Raw genomic sequence first — 18,590 nt, 5'->3', positions numbered from 1 at the left:
TATGTATTGTGCTTGCTGCCTCTAGTGCCACTCCCTTCAAGCATCGCTGTAGCCGAATAAGATTCTCGGAATCTGTGAAACCGCATTGCTCAGTTGATTGTTCGAAGCTGGTGGTAAAAAGCGGCCACTCTTCTGGCTTGCCGGAGAACGTCGGAAGATCTTTATTTAAGACTTGTCTTGATGCTATTTGCGTAGAGGATAACCTTATTTCAGATATCGCAGCTGGCGCGGTAGGAGTATGACCGATAGATATCTGTGGCCACTGTCGGTGAGCGTCGTAGCTATTAGGCACCCTGGCTGGTGCTTCTTGGACACTAGTCAAAACCGAATTGACTGGTGGAGTGCTACCCACACCCGGTGCAGCATCACCATAAACTGTATGCATATTCCTATAAGAGGACAAAGCATGCTGCCAAGAGGTTGGGTGCAGCTGTGCCCATGGGGATTGTTCTGCTTCTAACCGACCAAGTACTGTAGATGGAAGATTGTTAAGCCCTGGTGTAAATTGTGTGTTGCAACTAAATGGTGCTGGAGGGTAAAAAGGTACAGCCGCTTTTGCAGCAGTGCAGTGCGTGTTGATTGGATGACCTGTCCACGTCGTAATGCTAGATCTATTACGAGATGGTGCCTTCATTCCGTAAGCAGAAGTCAGATTGGACTGCGATCGTCCATGGTTTTCGCTACCACGAGGTAAACCGCCAACCCAAGTTGAGGTTATGCTGCCCAAATTTATACACGGTAGTGCGTACCCGTCCTCTGATGTAGCACATAATGCGTGAGCCGCGCCTTGATGCGCCAAACCATGAACGTGATACCTCATGCATGCCCCTAGTTGTGCGTACCCATCAGCAGACGTAATATGTTCAGAAGCTTGTACCCGATGCACCGTTGGATTGGTTAATTGCAGAACCGGTGATATCGTCTCTAACCTCGAATTAGTCGTTACCCGCACACACGTGTCCGCCACCGGTGATGTAACAACATTTGCCATCAGCTCGTCATCTGCCCTGATATCCATTTCTGGTGAGGACATCGCCGTTTTGTGCACGTTTCCGAAAATATTGACGCAATTAATTAAAAGAAAATATTTCCAAACTGATAAATTTCGGAAATAACCACAAAATATTTTCGTTGCTATTGAAACGTCGGCTGTATTTCAATATTTTGCGCTTCGTCTGCGAAAATCTACAATTTTATTTAGAAAATTAGTTTACAATTTGTTTAAATTTACAATTCATTTCACATATAGATATATGCATATATATATATATATATATATATAGGTACTTACATTTGTGCTTCAGCGCAATCGTCTGCACGCGGCGATGGCTCCAAAGTAAAAGAACGAGCTTTCTTCTATCGCTTTACTTTGAACCGAGCTCGTGAAGTGCAGCGCAAGTATGCATTTTTAAGCACCAAACCAAGGTATTTATTAATTACAACGCAATTACACCGCGTTGTAACAACCGGGAACCACCACTTCCACGTGGATTTCTCTTAGTTCCAGCCTTATTCCGTTGCTGACGACTTTCATCGTCGGTAGGTTCATCTCCATTTCCGTTAATATTTTTACGTGGCATTTTTGAATGAAGTTGTAATTTTGTTCGCTCTGAAAGACAATAAGCGTAAAAGCCCAACAAAACGCCCTTCATGGGCACGTGGAATTTTTTGAATTACGCAGTTACCGGTCAGGGTTCACCCATTGATTGTATGTGATTTGTTTAACTTCATTTTCGGTCAAAGTTTGTTTAATGTGTTCCATGACTGCTGATACTCCGAGCAATGGGGCGTCGAATTTTCGCAGGCACACTTTTTATCAAATTATTTTTAAATAATTTCACCTACTTATATGTCCCTATACTTGGCACAATTCGGCGACGGTGTTGCTGTTGGTTCAGGTTCGCTTACGCTTGGATTCATGAGGCGTGGGAATACGCTGACGCGAGAAGTTCACGCGAGTTATGTTTTCACTTCTAATGTGAACATTCGGTTGCGGTATTTAACCGGGGTTAAATAATAGACATTAAATAATTTTTTAAAAATTTTATTATCTCCAATTACACTAAAAAGGAATGAATTTGGTGAATTTCATCATTTATATAGTGATTTAAAAAAATATCAAGCTAAATTTCAACAATATACCCGAATGAAAATTGAAACATTTAATTACATTCTGGACAAGATAGGTGTGAAACTAAACAAAAACTGGACAAATTTTATTAAGGTGCCAGTAACTTCTTGCGAAAGATTGATAGTGACTCGGAGGTAAAATAATTCTTTAATACTTTGTTTAATTCAATTATATTTCATGTAATAATTTGTATTTATAAAAAAATATTTATGTATCGAGTCAGTGTAATAAATTGGCGTCTCCTTTGCTGTTTGTATTTGGTCCAATAACACTGTGCGACAATTTTGGGGTCATCAAAATCAAACCACACCGGACCTTTTTTTTCTGAAAATATACCTATTCAATAGCAAAACCCTCGCTGTGTTTTTAAAAGTTAGCTCGATTTTTTTTTTTATAGCGTTTTGAAGTTTTCTATTTTCATGAGATTTTGGAGTTTTACCTGTACGCTAAATTTGACTTATAAATCGACCTTTGTTTGATTTAATCGATTTATTTTGTCATAGCTTGATGCAGAAATTTCGTACATGTACAAATAAACTTATTTTGAGAAGAACCTATATCTCAATACGCAATTTTGAATACCAAAATTTCGAAAAATTGTATGTTTTTACCATTTTTTACTGTAATTATGAAAATAATTAAAATTTCTCACTATTTCTTCTAGCAAAAATGTTGCAAAATGTACTAAAAAAGTCATTTATAAGATAAAAACATAAAACTGAACTTTAAGTTTGTTATTTTCTAAAAAAATAAATTTTTAACAAGATTTTTCTTCATAAAAATAATTTTTTTATACTCTGCTTTAAATTTTTTTTTAAATATCTAAACAATCTGTAGGTAAAAATATTAAATAGATTAAGTAAAAAGAATATAGACTTGAATTCTTATAATTTTCTTTTTTTATTAAAATAAAGAATTTTTACGTACTAAAAGCTTAGAGACGAGCTCTTTTCGACAATGATTGAATTTCAACATCAGCATTATCAGAGTAATCAGATTCATCAGTAAAGAATTCCATGCCTCACTCTTCTTCTTCTACCTCATATTCTTTTTCCTCCTGGTTATTCCATTTTCCTTCATTTTCTTCCTGGTCGTATTGAAAAATATGTTTACTCCACCAACATATTTCGGCTAGTATGGCACCTGGAGCTCGTTTTCCTCGGTATCTTGACTCAAATGGCATCGCAGTTTGATGGTAGCGCTCTCCTTGCTCATCGGATTCTGTCGACAATTGTTGACTAAAATAGTCCAAATGTTGGTGAAGAAAGTGAATTTTTAGCGACATATGGACCCCAATTTTGGAAAAAGCATCTAGCATTCGTCGCACAGATTCTTTGTAATTTGGAGAACGATGTTTGCCTAAAAGTCCAACTATTATTTCTTTTAACGATTCCCACGCAACGATTTCATTGTTTATTAGGACCCTGTTAAAGTCTTCAGACTTTACCAATTTGCGAATGTCAGGACCATTTAAAACGCCTGAAAGAAATTTAAAAAAATATGAAAAAAAATATATACAAATAAATGATATATATGAGGCATTCTCTGAAAAAAAAGCCACTTGAAAAAAAAAAGTTCTTTATTTTTTTTGGCAATAATATATCTTATAGTATATGTAAGAACTAAAATAAAAAATATGGTTTTAGGTCCGTGTAATGCGGGGTTGCCATACTGTCAGGGGTCAAAGTTTTTTGCAAAAAAATTTCCGAACCGCCATAACTTTTAAACGAATGAACGGATTTTAAAACACCTTAAGACTTTTTTGTACAAAATTTCTTAAACTTTAAAACTGTGTATCATAAAAAAATTTTAAATTAATATTTCATTGAAAAAAATTAAAAAAAATTTTTTTTTGAATTTTTAACCACTTATGCCCCCTTCGATTTTTTTCAAAAATACCCCAAAATGTTCCTTATTTCATCACCTTTTTACCCCCCAAAGGGAATTTTGGGACAGCAATATTTGTATGAGTTACAAATAAAAAACCAACTCAGCGCAACGCTCTTAATCCAAGGAAATGCTCTACTATCATCCCTACTGCATTATATTATTATCTTTTTCCATCATACTTTACTAAATGTAAGAAAAATTATTATTTAGGAATTTTGTAAAAGAAATTAAAGAGATTTCATGTCCATAAATGGAAACAAAGTCCTTAAAATTGTCCAATACTGATAATTGTCCAATACTAACTACATAGTTTAAATTGAAGAATTCAAGTACCCTAAAATTCCGCTAGGTGGCTATGCTGTATGCCTTCTTACAACCGAGTTTATTCACGCGTATTATATTATAAGTACCGTGCCTAACAAAGTGTAACATTTTCTACGATTATCGCATTGAAAGAGTTTTCTACAGTAAGTATTTTTTTTTCACTACTTATTATATGGTTTTTTTTTAATTATGCCTTTTACTAAGTGCTATAATCCTTTTAAATATGAATATCATAAAAATAAGAATGTACGTAAGGTCAATAGTGGAAAAATTGTTGGAAAAAACGTACCTCACAGTTTGTATTTGTGTGATAAATGTCGTAAACAGCTTGTGAAAGAAGGTTGGCCTAAAGTTACTGGTAAATGTAAATCTAAACCGAAATCTTCTGCATCGTCTACAGATTTAAAGAATTTGGAAGAATTTAAGATTGAGAACGAATTTGAGTCTGAGAATAAATCTGAATCTGATTGTGAGAACGAATCTGATTCAGATTTTTCTTTTGCTAAAGATGATAAATCTACTAATAACGGTAATGATTCCGCTGATTTGTTGCAAATTATTGAAAAATTAAAAAATAAATTCAATGATCCACAGATTAGTAGATTTGAAAAGTATGAATTATTAAAACTTGTACCAGATTCATGGGGAGAAAGAAAAGTAGCAAAGATATTTGGATGTTCACGCCAACTCGTCAAACAAGCAAGAGAAGGAAAAAGCGATAAAATTAATGGAAATTCATTATCTGAAGAAATTAAAACGTTGGTTATTAGTTTTTATGAAAAGGACACAAATAGTCGTCTTTTGCCAGGTATCCCTATCGGTAACGAAGAATTGTTATTAAAAACATTTAGTTTCTCTGAAGAATCTGTAGTTTTTCCACCAAAGCGTGGACGTAAACGCAAAAGCACATGAACATCAAGTTAAGATTCAATATACATAATTATTTTACTTAAAAAACTAAAAAACCAAAAAAAAAAATTATAAAATTGAAAAAATACAAAAAAGTTTAAAAATAATAAAAAAACAAAAAAATAAATAAAAAAAAATGAAAAAATAAAAAAATAAAAAAGGGATTAAATGTCTGCTACGTCCACGTCGTTAAACCTGGGTTACGCTAAATGCAGATAATAAAAGTCCATAAATCAATGATTTTTCATCATAGCAACAGCTTGAAATCTAAGGAATCCTGTTTGCTTGTCTTATTTTTTACTTCCTTTTCACAGCTTCTGATAAATTATTGCAATTTGTAGTCAAACAAATAGATTGGTTAGATTGAGAGCGTTGCACTGAGTTGGTTTTTTATTTGTAACTCATACAAATATTGCTGTCCCAAAATTCCCTTTGGGGGGTAAAAAGGTGATGAAATAAGGAACATTTTGGGGTATTTTTGAAAAAAATCGAAGGGGGCATAAGTGGTTAAAAATTCAAAAAAAAATTTTTTTTTAATTTTTTCCAATGAAATATTAATTTAAAAATTTTTTATGATACACAGTTTTAAAGTTTAAGAAATTTTGTACAAAAAAGTCTTAAGGTGTTTTAAAATCCGTTCATTCGTTTAAAAGTTATGGCGGTTCGAAAATTTTTTTGCAAAAAGACTTTGACCCCTGACAGTATGGCAACCCCGCATTACACGGACCTAAAACCATATTTTTTATTTTAGTTTTTACATATACTATAAGATATATTATTGCCAAAAAAATAAAGAACTTTTTTTTTTCAAGTGGCTTTTTTTTCAGAGAATGCCTCATATGTATCTCAGAATCTCACCATTTTTCAATTTTGCATCACTGATCTTCGGAAAAATGTCACGTAGACAGGAAAACCCCTCATCCCTTTTAGCAACAACCATCACTGTGTACTGGCTCACTTCCAATTCGTATGGAGGCAAATGATGAAATGGTTGGTTCATTTGTGATTTCAATTGGCACAAAAGTGCTAGACTGAAAATGTCCTGATGTGCTCAAATCAATTGAGTACACGTTCTCAGAGGAGGTGCTAATTGGAGAGGAAATTGTTTCATAGCGTGAGCGTTCGTTGCGCAGTTCTGGCAAACTGTTGGCTTTGCCATACACATATTTGTACAGTGTATTCTGCATTTCCATCCTGCATAAACAAGAGTGAACTACAATTTTTATTAAATAATTAGGATCAACCAAAACCATGAACAGTAATATTTACTGATCTCTATTCTACCCTGCTCTAACTTACTGCTACCCTATCTACCGTTTCTGTCGTTGCTGCGCTACCGTCATCCGAGGTTGATGGGAGCTGATGGTGTTCGAAGGGATTGACGTCGAACAGCGACACACTTATCACAGATAAATTGCTTACCCGTTTGAAGCAAAAATTCTAAGTCAACAGGTTGTAGGTTGACACAATTTAAATGAAAAAGATCATTGCACTTGTCGCACTGCACTTTCTCTTGTGTACGCTCAACTTTGTTGGCACATAGATACGGCATTGTTATTTCGGTATAATATGCAATAGCCAAAAAGAATACATGTAATAAACTAGAGTCACTGTCTCATAAAGAAAATTATGAACTTTCTAATTTTTGATGGTTTAGGTTCATATTTAAAACTTCGATAGCGGAGCAATCAAAAACACGACCGTTCACGTTTGCATGCACACATATTTATACATACTTACTTATAACTACACATTTTTGTTCTAGCCGTGGGAAAGTTCTGATAGTTTCCCCTTGTCGGTGTGATATTCTATCTTTCTTTTACCAATACCAATTTCTTATAACTGAAAAATATATCTGCCCTGCTCTAAAGGCATACTAAACTCCTCATTGTTGTAATCACAAACTCATCAGCAAAAAATGGCCTAAACTCCTCATTGTTGTTATCACAAACACATCAGCACAAATGGCCTAAACTCCTCATTGTTGTCATCACAAACTCATCAGCACAAATGGCCTAAACTCCTCATTCGAAAGTACACGACGAAAACGAAATTACATTTATATTATTATATTCATTTATTGTTTACAAACTAAGTATTTTAAAATTTTATATTATATATTTACATATTTAAATTTATTCTAATAATATATATATTTTTTTCATTTCTTGCTTACAAACTAAGAATTTTAATTTACATATTTACAGATTTAAAGATTTTACATATTTACAGATTTACAGATTTAAGGGGGAAGCTGGTCTAGAGCGCAAAAAATGGGCATATTTTATGAATTTATTTTGACTCAACAAAGGAATCAAACGAAAATCTGTGAAATAGGTTTAATAATATAGCTTTCATGGTACAAATACAAAATTTTTCGTCTGAATTAATTTCAAAATGGCCGCTGTCCAGCAGTTCTCCTAAGGCGCCTTTTTTTCTAGTGGGTCCATTGCCGAAGACGTAAACTCCTTAATTTTTGTCCTGGATCAAAAAATAAAATTTGTTTAGTTTCTATATAACAACAGAAAGAGACGTACGTAGGATTTTTTCGATATTTTGTTTTTTCGCGAAATGGTGCACGTTTGAACAAAAAGTTACAATTTTCACTATAAAGAACGACATAAAATTGTTGATTAAAAAAAAACTATGTAATATAAATAAAAAATCCTACGTACGTCTCCGGAGAAAGGTATTTCGAATGTATTGTCAAAATTTCGTAAGAATCGGTAAAGATTTGTTCGAGTTATGTCTTCGGCCAGTTTAAAAAAAGTGATTTCGAGAAAAACGCGTTTAAAGTTGTAAGTATTGTAAAATCATACCTGCGAGGCACTGCCGTCGAATGAAAAATTTGGGCATTTAGACATTTTTGCTGGCATTCCTCATTTGGTATATTATTTCTAAGACCCTAAAGCACCTTTTAAGACAAAAAAAAATTTTTCGATTTTTTCAAAATTCTAGACCAGCTTCCCCCTTAAAGTTTTTCTATTAATATAGGTCTATGGATAAGTTCGTGCGGTTTTACAACAGATGGCGTAACTTGATTATTATTCCATCGATCCACATTTCCAAACATTCATTGGAGAGCTACTGTCGTAAGGCACAAACGTCAGTATAAGTTTTTTATTTGAAGCGTAAACAACAATATTTTTACCACACTTGAAAATGTCGAATTTCGTGCCAAATAATGTGTTTTTGCGGGGAATTTTTTAATATGAAGAAAAAAGCAGCCGAAAGTCATCGTATCTTGGTGGAAGTTTATGGTGAGCATGCTCTAGCTGAGCGAACGTGCCAGAAGTGGTTTGCACGCTTTAAAAGTGGTGATTTTGGCTTGGAAGACGAAGAACGCGAGGGTGCGCCGCCAAAGTTCATGGATACCGAATTGGAGGAATTGCTCGATCAAGATCCGGCTCAAACGCAAGAAGAGGTTGCAAAAACTTTGGGAGTTGATCAATCAACCATTTCCAAACGTTTAAAAGCCATGGGAATGATCCGAAATTCAAATTTCGAAAAAAAACCGCACGAACTTATTCATAGAAAACCGCACGAACTTATTCATAGACCTATTATATTTTTTTTTGGTTACATCTATTGTGTATAATAATTTTCAAATTTATAAGGAAAGCCTACAACAGAACCTAAAATTGGCGATAATGTCCGATTCGAACTTTTAAATACTTTCAGGCCATCAATTCCAACATCTATATAAACCTTATCTACATCTTTCAAATATTCAAAATCTTTTGATTAAAAAAAAACTGAAAAAACTAAAAGAGTTTTAGCGGATAAAGGTATTCCTTCAACCCCAACCTTCTTCAATGTTTGCAGTAAGTCAGTCAATGCACTTTTGTTGTTGCAACTTAAATTTTGATTGTAGACAAATTTATTTCGTGTATGATCTGAAAACAAAAAGAAAATTTTTGTTAGTTAGTATTTAACTACTTAAGTTTATGTTAGTAATTTCTTCTCTTCTTAATTGGCGCTATAACCGCTTACGCGATTTTGGCCGAGTTTAACAAAGCGCGCCAGTCGTTTCTTTCTCGTGCTAACCGGCGCCAGTTGGACACACCAAGTGAAGCCAAGTCCTTCTCCACCTGATCTTTCCAACGCAGTGGAGGCCGCCCTCTTCCTCTGCTACCACCAGCTGGTACCGCATCGAATACTTTCAAAGCCGGAGCGTTTGTATCCATTCGGACGACATGACCCAGCCAACGTAGCCGCTGGATCTTTATTCGCTGCGCTATGTCTATGTCGTCGTAAAGCTCATACAGCTCATCGTTCCATCGTCTGCGATATTCGCCGTTGCCAACGTGCAAAGGTCCAAAAATCTTACGCAGAATCTTTCTCTCGAACACTCCAAGCGTCGCTTCATCGGATGTTGTCATCGTCCAAGCTTCTGCGCCATACGTTAGGACGGGCATGATGAGAGTCTTGTAGAGTGTTAGTTTTGTTCGTCGAGAGAGGACTTTACTACTCAGTTGCCTACTTAGTCCAAAGTAGCACTTGTTGGCAAGAGAGATTCTACGTTGGATTTCAAGGCTGACATTGTTATCGGTGTTAATGCTGGTTCCTAAATACACGAAGTCTTTTACAACCTCGAAATTATAACTGTCTACAGTGACGTGGGTGCCGATACGCGAGTGCGCCGACTGTTTGTTTGAAGACAGGAGGTACTTCGTTTTGTCCTCGTTCACCACCAAACCCATTCGCTTTGCCTCTTTATCCAGTTTGGAGAAGGCAGAACTAACAGCGCGGTTGTTAAGGCCGATGATGTCAATATCATCGGTATACGCCAACAATTGTACGCTCTTATAAAAAATTGTGCCTGAGCGATTAAGTTCTGCGGCTCGTACGATGCTCTCCAACATCAGGTTAAAGAAGTCACACGACAGCGAGTCACCCTGTCTGAAACCTCGTTTGGTATCAAACGGCTCGGAGAGGTCCTTCCTGTTAGTAATTTACAATACCTTATTTAAAGTTCACGTTATATTTTCATTGATGACAAATTGCCGCTTTTATTTAATGTATAATCTTCTGAAAAAAAGAAAATTTTTTTTATATTATTATTCTATATTTATTATTTTTACTTTTTATGAAAATATTATTTTATCGCAATTTTCACTATTTTGAACAAAATATCACAACTTCTTCAGAGCAGCCACAAAACTGCAACTTCACACGTTGTTGTTGTTTTTGTTGTAGAAGCATAAGCATTCTCCATACATATACGGAGAATACTGCTGAAGTGCAGTCCATGGCCGGATATAAATTCGGTAACGTAGAACGTTAAAAATGCTTATGAAACCACGATAAAATCACATTTGGTTAGAATTTGAATATGCATACCTGATTTACACTTGATTTATTCACAATCCACTTTTCACTGCGGCAATATTTTAAATAATACTCGTATCACAATAAGCACAACCGCCTTCCACGAGGAAAATTTTTACAATTATGGATAACTAGATGCGCTTTTTGTTTGAAAGCGCGCCTAGAAATTCCTTTCAATACTTCTTAGTATTGCCAATTCCTGTTTAGTATTATTATTATATATGAGAAAAGTAGAGGAGATCCACTACTTTACATTGAAATGGAGCACTAGTGCAAACACCTTCGGCTCGTATATATTAGTAGTTTGTTGTAAATTGACAGTTTTCTTGAGTCCTTGTTGAGTAGCCAATACAGTTGTCTGAATCTGTTTTTCACTTATGTAGTTCCTTTTTTGGATTATATTGTCCTTCCTTCCAGGTCAGTTTTGCTTCAATTATCATGCCCTTGTATTTAGCTCTTGTGTTTTGAGTGATAACTGTGTTATTAATTGTTAGCGTACGATGGTCATGTTTGCGTTTGGTATATATTATTTGGGCCGTTTTGTCTGCGTTTACTTGGATTCCCCATTTTGCGAACCAAGTCAACATTGTGTAAGATTTTGTAACTTTGATGAAGCGACATTTATACTCCTATCAAATGTAATTAATACTGTGTCATCGGCGAAGGTAGCAATCAGGCTGTCGTCATTTGGATAGGGTATGCCATACATGTAAATTAAATACAACAATGGTCCCATGGAACTCCGGCATAGATTTTTAATACCTCCGAGCATTCGTCCTGATGTTTAACATAGAAGTACCAGTCCGGGCAGACCCCGGACAGTACCCAGCCAAACATTGAACTCTGCGCCATTAGGCTGCTGAGAGAGCGGGGTAGGGACTCCTGCATCATCACGCTGGAGTACAGTTCCGCTCCTATCACTAGACGAATAGGAGTGGATTCAAAAAATTTGGAATCCGCCAGTCTCATCTGCACGTAAGGCGCCGCTATAGCCGGGTCGACGCTTCGGAAGGGTGTGACGCGCTGGAATCCCGGTACCACCGCAGCATGTGTGACAACGCGCTTATTATTGCCGTTCCTTCCGCGAATAGTGATCACGCATCCCCTTTGGCCTCCTATCTGGGTACTTAATAATCCCAGTTCCTTGCGAGGCCGCTTGCTGATGGCTTGTACTTAGTTAATTTCAGCTTTGCTTGGTGCTTTTTGGTGCTTGCTGATGTTCTGTTTAAATGGATCTTTATTATTGTTGATATCCGGCTCGAAGGACCATTTTATCACCGGAGTGCGACGCGATGAGCGGTTTAAAAATGTGGGGCCTCCGCGGTCGCTCCGATGATATATTTTAAAGGAAAAAAAGAAAAGTATTATTATTTCTTAATATAAGTTAACAATGACAATGATCATCCATTCATTTCCCCTTCAGTACGCTACTACTGGGTTGCATTCTAAACAAGATGATAATGATATTGGCACCGTGTGCAAAAGCAACGGAATTGTCACCTTATGCCAAAAAAACAACAATGGTTATCAATAAGTACAGCCTAATGCAAAGCGACCTGAATTGTTGCTACACAAAAAAATGCAACGGGAAGATGGAAAAACAGCAGTTCGAACACGCAAGGTTTCCTACACCAATTCTGCTTCGCCGATGTGCCATTGATTGCACAAGTTTAGAGGAGAAAACATCGAAAATTATTTTATACAAATTTCACTAAACTCATTCTTCACTAAGAGTTTCATTAAATCAGACGAGTAAGACATAAATAAACCGTTGTCCAAACGAAACAAAAAAAACATCGAAAATTATTTGGCGCCCAACTAGCAGGCTTCCCGAAAAGAAGAGGATCATAGAAACCCTGAGGAGCTGATTTACACCATTATTAATATATTAATTTAACGACGAAATTATTTATGTAAGTGTTATTTCAAATATTGGTTACGTGGAACTTAAAGATTGAATTTTATGTGTTGTGTGCATTAAAAGTAATTTATAGAATTAAAAACAGCACATGTACGAAAACTGCCACAAGATTTTTTTTTTGAAGCCCCAAAATTTAATTTAGATTTCTATTTACTGCATTGAATGAAAAATAAAATAAATTATAGAAAGGTAAAAAAGTGCTTAAGGTCATTCGAACTTTTTCACTTAATTGTTATCAAATGCGATAGTTCGATACCTTTTAGCAGTAAAACTTCTTTAAATACTTTATATAAAGATACGTACATATATGTGTTAATTAATAGTGAGATTTGACATTAACTGGGCTAATCAAGGCCGAATTTAAGAAACTGTTTTTGTGAAATTTTTCATATTTATACATTTTTCTTTACATATACATTTTTTTTGGAGGCTCTTTGCCTCAAAATCTGCGAGAATATATTATTTTTTATACAAACTTAATTTTTTGTGCTCTCATGACTGTCAAATCCAGGAGGTTGTGATATCGTTAGTACATACAATAACCAATTCAAGTAAAATAAATTGTGTCAAGTTGTGAATCAAGTCTTTCGTCGAAGGGTGAATTTATAAGCGAAAATGTTTGCTAATAGAGAAGAGGTGTTAGACATTGTCAATACGTCTAATGAACGTACCAAGCAGGAGCTAGGAGAACAGATACGACGTCTAACTTTAGCCGTTAGTCGGCTGGAACCAGCCAGTGTCGAGCCGTTCTTACCAGTATCCATAAACCCATTAATTGAACAAAATAATGCCAGTTTAGACTTAATTAAATCTCTACCCGAGTTTAAAGGTGAGTCTTCCACGTACCCGGCATGGCGAAGTGCTGCAGAATTCGCTATGAATTATTACAAAGAAGGGTCGGAGAGGTATTATGTAGCCATGGGGATTTTTAGGAATAAGATTGTTGATTCTGCCAACACTACTCTCGCATCATTTAATACCGTTTTAAACTATAAGGCGATAATTTCCAGGCTCGATCAAACCTATGCTGATAAAAGGCCATTATACGTATTGGAAAACGAGCTTAGTATTTTGAGACAAAATAACTTGTCAATTGCAGAGTACTACGACAAGGTGGATAGGCAATTATCGTTAATAATTAATAAACAAATTATGACTCATAGTGGCAATAATGATGTTGTAGAAGCTCTGAATGATCGTGCCAGGGACAATGCATTGCGCGTCTTTATATCTGGTCTCCGTCGACCAATGTGCGACATACTTTTCTCGGCAAGGCCGAAAGATCTTCCATCCGCTCTCGCAGTCGCACAAGAACTTCAAATGAGTCATATGCGTTATGACTTTGCACAAGCATTTGCAATGGGTTACACCCCAAAGCCTAACAACCCCAGAGCATCAGTGCAACAGCAGCAACCACGCTCCTACCCAAATGTTACGAAGATGCCAACCCCAATGGAGGTTGACAACGGTTCATCTTTCTATAGACAGCACACCACCAATCCTTATTTGACACAGCAGCAACACAACAACAATTTTTCTAAGCCTAACATATTTACCTACACCCCTAAGCCACACATTTCCAATTCTAACCAGCAATTCACGCATAAACGAGCTCGAGAGCAATCGAGTTCCGACCGAATACCTATCCAAAAGGCCCAGAAGATTAACTTTATGCCAGATTTAACTAACCCCAACACGATATGTGAAACTGAAACTCAGGAAGGTGTCGAGTGTAGGGACTACTACTATAGTGATTATAGCCAACATAGTGATTGTATTATTCGTGAGGAGGGAGATGCCATTGCAGATCACGATGACGTTATAAATTTTTTAAACTAAATTCGCTCCTGCCGTATATTACTAAGACAGCTAGAAACGGTCAGGAGCTCCGTATTTTAATTGACACGGGTACATCAAAAAATTATATCAAGAATTCTCCATTTCTTCAAGGTGTTAAACTGTTAGAAAAGCCGTTTCGTTTAAGTTCGATTAATGGTACGAATATCATTGATAAAAAATGCTTAGTTAATATATTAGACCATACCTCAACATTTTATTTACTTTCAAATTTAAACATGTTTGACGGTATTATAGGGTATGACTTCCTGCGGAAAATCAATGCAAAAATCATCACTGACAGAGGGTATTTACTTTATCGTAACGGCAAGGTTAAATTACAATATCTCTCAAGTAACCAGGTCAATTCAATAACACTAGAAACAGACTCAGTCCCATTTGATTTTCAATCTAAATTTCGTCATATAATAAATAAAAACGTAAACGCCTTTGCTGACCCAGATAGGGCGTTGCCATACAACACCTCTGTGAAGGGCAGAATCCGCACAATTACCAAAGAACCGATATATAGTAAAAGTTATCCCTACCCTATTTCAGTAGCTCCCTTCATTAACAAGGAAATTGAAACCCTTCTCAAGGATGGTATCATTAGGAAATCATGTTCGCCCTACAACTCACCAGTCCATGTGGTATCCAAAAAAGGGCTCGATGAGTATGGTAAGCCGAAGTTGCGGATGGTGATAGACTTCAGGAAGATCAATGAGAAAACTATCCCCGATCGATACCCCATCCCAGACACAACAGTAATTCTCTCCAATTTAGGAAAATCTAAATACTTCACTACCTTGGATCTTAAGTCAGGGTTTCACCAAATTCTCATGTGCGAAAAAGATATGCAAAAAACGGCGTTTAGCATAAATAATGGCAAGTATGAATTTTGTCGGTTACCTTTTGGCTTAAGAAACGCACCTAGCATATTTCAAAGGGCAATAGATGACGTCCTACGAGAGGGAATAGGAAAGTTTTGTCACGTTTATGTCGACGACATAATCATTTATTCTTCCGACGAAGAGTCTCATTTAAAAGACATTGATGCTGTTTTGGGAAAACTTGAAAAGGCGGGGATGAGAGTATCGCCAGAAAAATCTAAGTTTTTCAAAACCGAGGTAGAGTTTTTGGGCTTCTTGGTATCCGAAAAAGGTATCAAAACCTGCCCAGACAAAGTAAATGATATTATTAATTACGAACCCCCAAAATCACTTCGAGCATTACGATCATTTCTCGGCCTATCCGGATACTACCGGCGCTTTGTAAAGGACTATGCTGCTATAGTCAAACCGTTGACTGCATATCTCCGGGGTGAAAATGGTAACGTTAGTGCGCGGAGTTCAAAAAGTGTAAAAATTGAGCTTAGCTCAGAAGCACTCCAGGCGTTTGAAAAAATAAAACGGGTTTTGGCTTCTGATGATGTTCTGCTACAATACCCTGATTATAATCAAGCATTCGAGCTAACAACTGATGCCTCGTCTAGTGCACTTGGTGCAGTTTTGTCTCAAAATGGCCGTCCGATCACCATGATTTCACGCACACTATCTCCTTGCGAACAAAACTATGCAACTAATGAACGTGAGCTTCTTGCGATTGTATGGGCACTGAAAAGACTACGGCATTATTTGTATGGAATAAAAAACATAAATATTTTCACAGATCACCAGCCACTCATATTTGCCATTTCGGAAAAAAATCCGAATTCAAAAATGAAAAGATGGAAATCCTTCATAGAAGAGTTTTCACCTACGTTCCACTACAAGCCTGGAAAAAATAATAAGGTAGCAGACGCGCTTTCCAGACAATACTGTCACAACCTTAACTGTACGGAACAAAGCCAAAGTGTGCACAGTGAAGAGTCTTCAACTTCTGTCATTAAATCGGTTAAGTGCCCTATTAATCAATTCAGAAATCAGTTAGTTTTATCCGAATCAAATACGTTTAGCAAAGCCACTAAGATACTTTTTCAAAACCTCGTCCGGCATACAATCTTTTTCGACAACATCGCAAACCTAATACAGTGCATAAAATATGCTGTTAACCCCAATGTTAGCAATGGCATTCATTGTGACCTTTCTACTTTGGCCAAAATACAACATACCCTAAAATTAACATTTCCTGGGGTAAAGTTTATCCATACAGAAATCCTAGTGATAGACTTGGTTAACAAGGACGATCAGCTAGAAACAATAGCAGCTGAACATAACCGCGCTCACCGTGGAATGCACGAGAATTTCCAACAAATATCTCGAGAATACTACTTTCCAAAGATGAAAAAAATGTTGCAAACGATGATCATAAATTGCAAAATATGTTTGGAAAATAAGTACCAGAGGAAACCGCTTGATCCTGGAATAGGAAAAACCCCTATTCCCCACCTTCCAGGCGAAATACTCCATATGGATATTTTTATGACCGGTAAATGCCATTTTCTAACCTGTGTCGATAAACTTTCAAAGTTTGCTATTGTCAAACCTATTGCATCGAGATCCTCAATTGACATTAAAGTTGCCCTATTAGAAATTTTACTGACATTCAATAACCCTAAAACCATTGTTTCAGATAATGAAAAAGCGTTCCATTCGGATTTAATTAAGAGTTTACTTAGGGACAATTTTTCTATCCAACAGTTTTTTATACCCACTCTCCACAGCGAAAGCAATGGCCAGGTGGAACGGTTTCACTCTACCTTGCTGGAAATAGCGCGTTGCATAAAAGAGCAACAGAAGATAGATGAAACAGTTGACTTAGTCCTGCTAGCGACACATAAGTATAATTGCAGTATCCATTCCGTCATCAATGCTAAACCCACCGAAGTATTCCATAATTACCCTCCGGAAAAATTAGAAATAGTAAGACAAAAATTGTTGGAGGTCCAAGAAAAAGTTTTACACAGGAACAACTTAGGAAAAAAATTAAGAACTTATTTTCCTGGTGAAAAGGTTTTCCTAAAACGAAATAAAAGACTTGGAGGTAAGCTTGATAGGATTTATGTTGAGAAGGTTATTGAAAAGGATCTTGGCACCACAGTTCTGATAGCTGGAAAAAAAATTCACAAAAGCAATCTGCGGTAAAGTAATGGTTTCTGCCGAAAAAGTAATGGTTTAAAGACAACTAGAAATTATTTTTATTGTTACTATTATTATATAATACTACATATGTACATATGTACAGACAGAAAATTTTTTACGCAATTTAGTTTGAATGAAAATTTTTGTCGTTCAAACATAAAATTTCAGCAGTTTAAAATTATCTGCCAGTTGCCTAAAAATATAATTCTTTTTTAATTTTATAAAAGAAAGGCCAAAATTTTCCATTTTAATTGAGAAATTGAGCTTTAATGAAGAAAATTACTTTAATTGTGGAATTAACTGTCTTACTGCTTCACCTATAAATTCCACACACCGATTTTGAATTATCACATTTCTTAAGAAAACAAATATTGATTGTTAATAATTGTATGTAATATATTTTGATAGTTAATTGTTCATACATGTGTCATAAGAAGCAAAATTGTCTAATATTTAAGTCAAAATTTGTAAACTCGAGCGACTACGTAAATCGTATTTATCCATCTTACTAACGAATCTCTACCATCAATACCGCAAAGATGATGCTGCAACGTACCTTTTATTATTTCGAATCGAGGACGTTTCGAGCTTGATAAGGGGGATAGTTAACAATGACAATGATCATCCATTCATTTCCCCTTCAGTACGCTACTACTGGGTTGCATTCTAAACAAGATGATAATGATATTGGCACCGTGTGCAAAAGCAACGGAATTGTCACCTTATGCCAAAAAAACAACAATGGTTATCAATAAGTACAGCCTAATGCAAAGCGACCTGAATTGTTGCTACACAAAAAAATGCAACGGGAAGATGGAAAAACAGCAGTTCGAACACGCAAGGTTTCCTACACCAATTCTGCTTCGCCGATGTGCCATTGATTGCACAAGTTTAGAGGAGAAAACATCGAAAATTATTTTATACAAATTTCACTAAACTCATTCTTCACTAAGAGTTTCATTAAATCAGACGAGTAAGACATAAATAAACCGTTGTCCAAACGAAACAAAAAAAACATCGAAAATTATTTTATATAAAATACAATTCACTTCCTTTGGTTTTACAAAAGACTTTATTTAAGTTCAAAGCAATACTATGTATTTCGACTGAAGTGGCTAGCTTCTAACAAGTGGTCGTTTCAAAACTCGTGCAATGAATGCCCTAATTT

This window comes from Anastrepha obliqua, chromosome 4 (genome assembly GCF_027943255.1).
Source record: "Anastrepha obliqua isolate idAnaObli1 chromosome 4, idAnaObli1_1.0, whole genome shotgun sequence".
Lineage (NCBI taxonomy): Eukaryota > Metazoa > Arthropoda > Insecta > Diptera > Tephritidae > Anastrepha > Anastrepha obliqua.
This window is presented reverse-complemented; position numbering follows the sequence as displayed.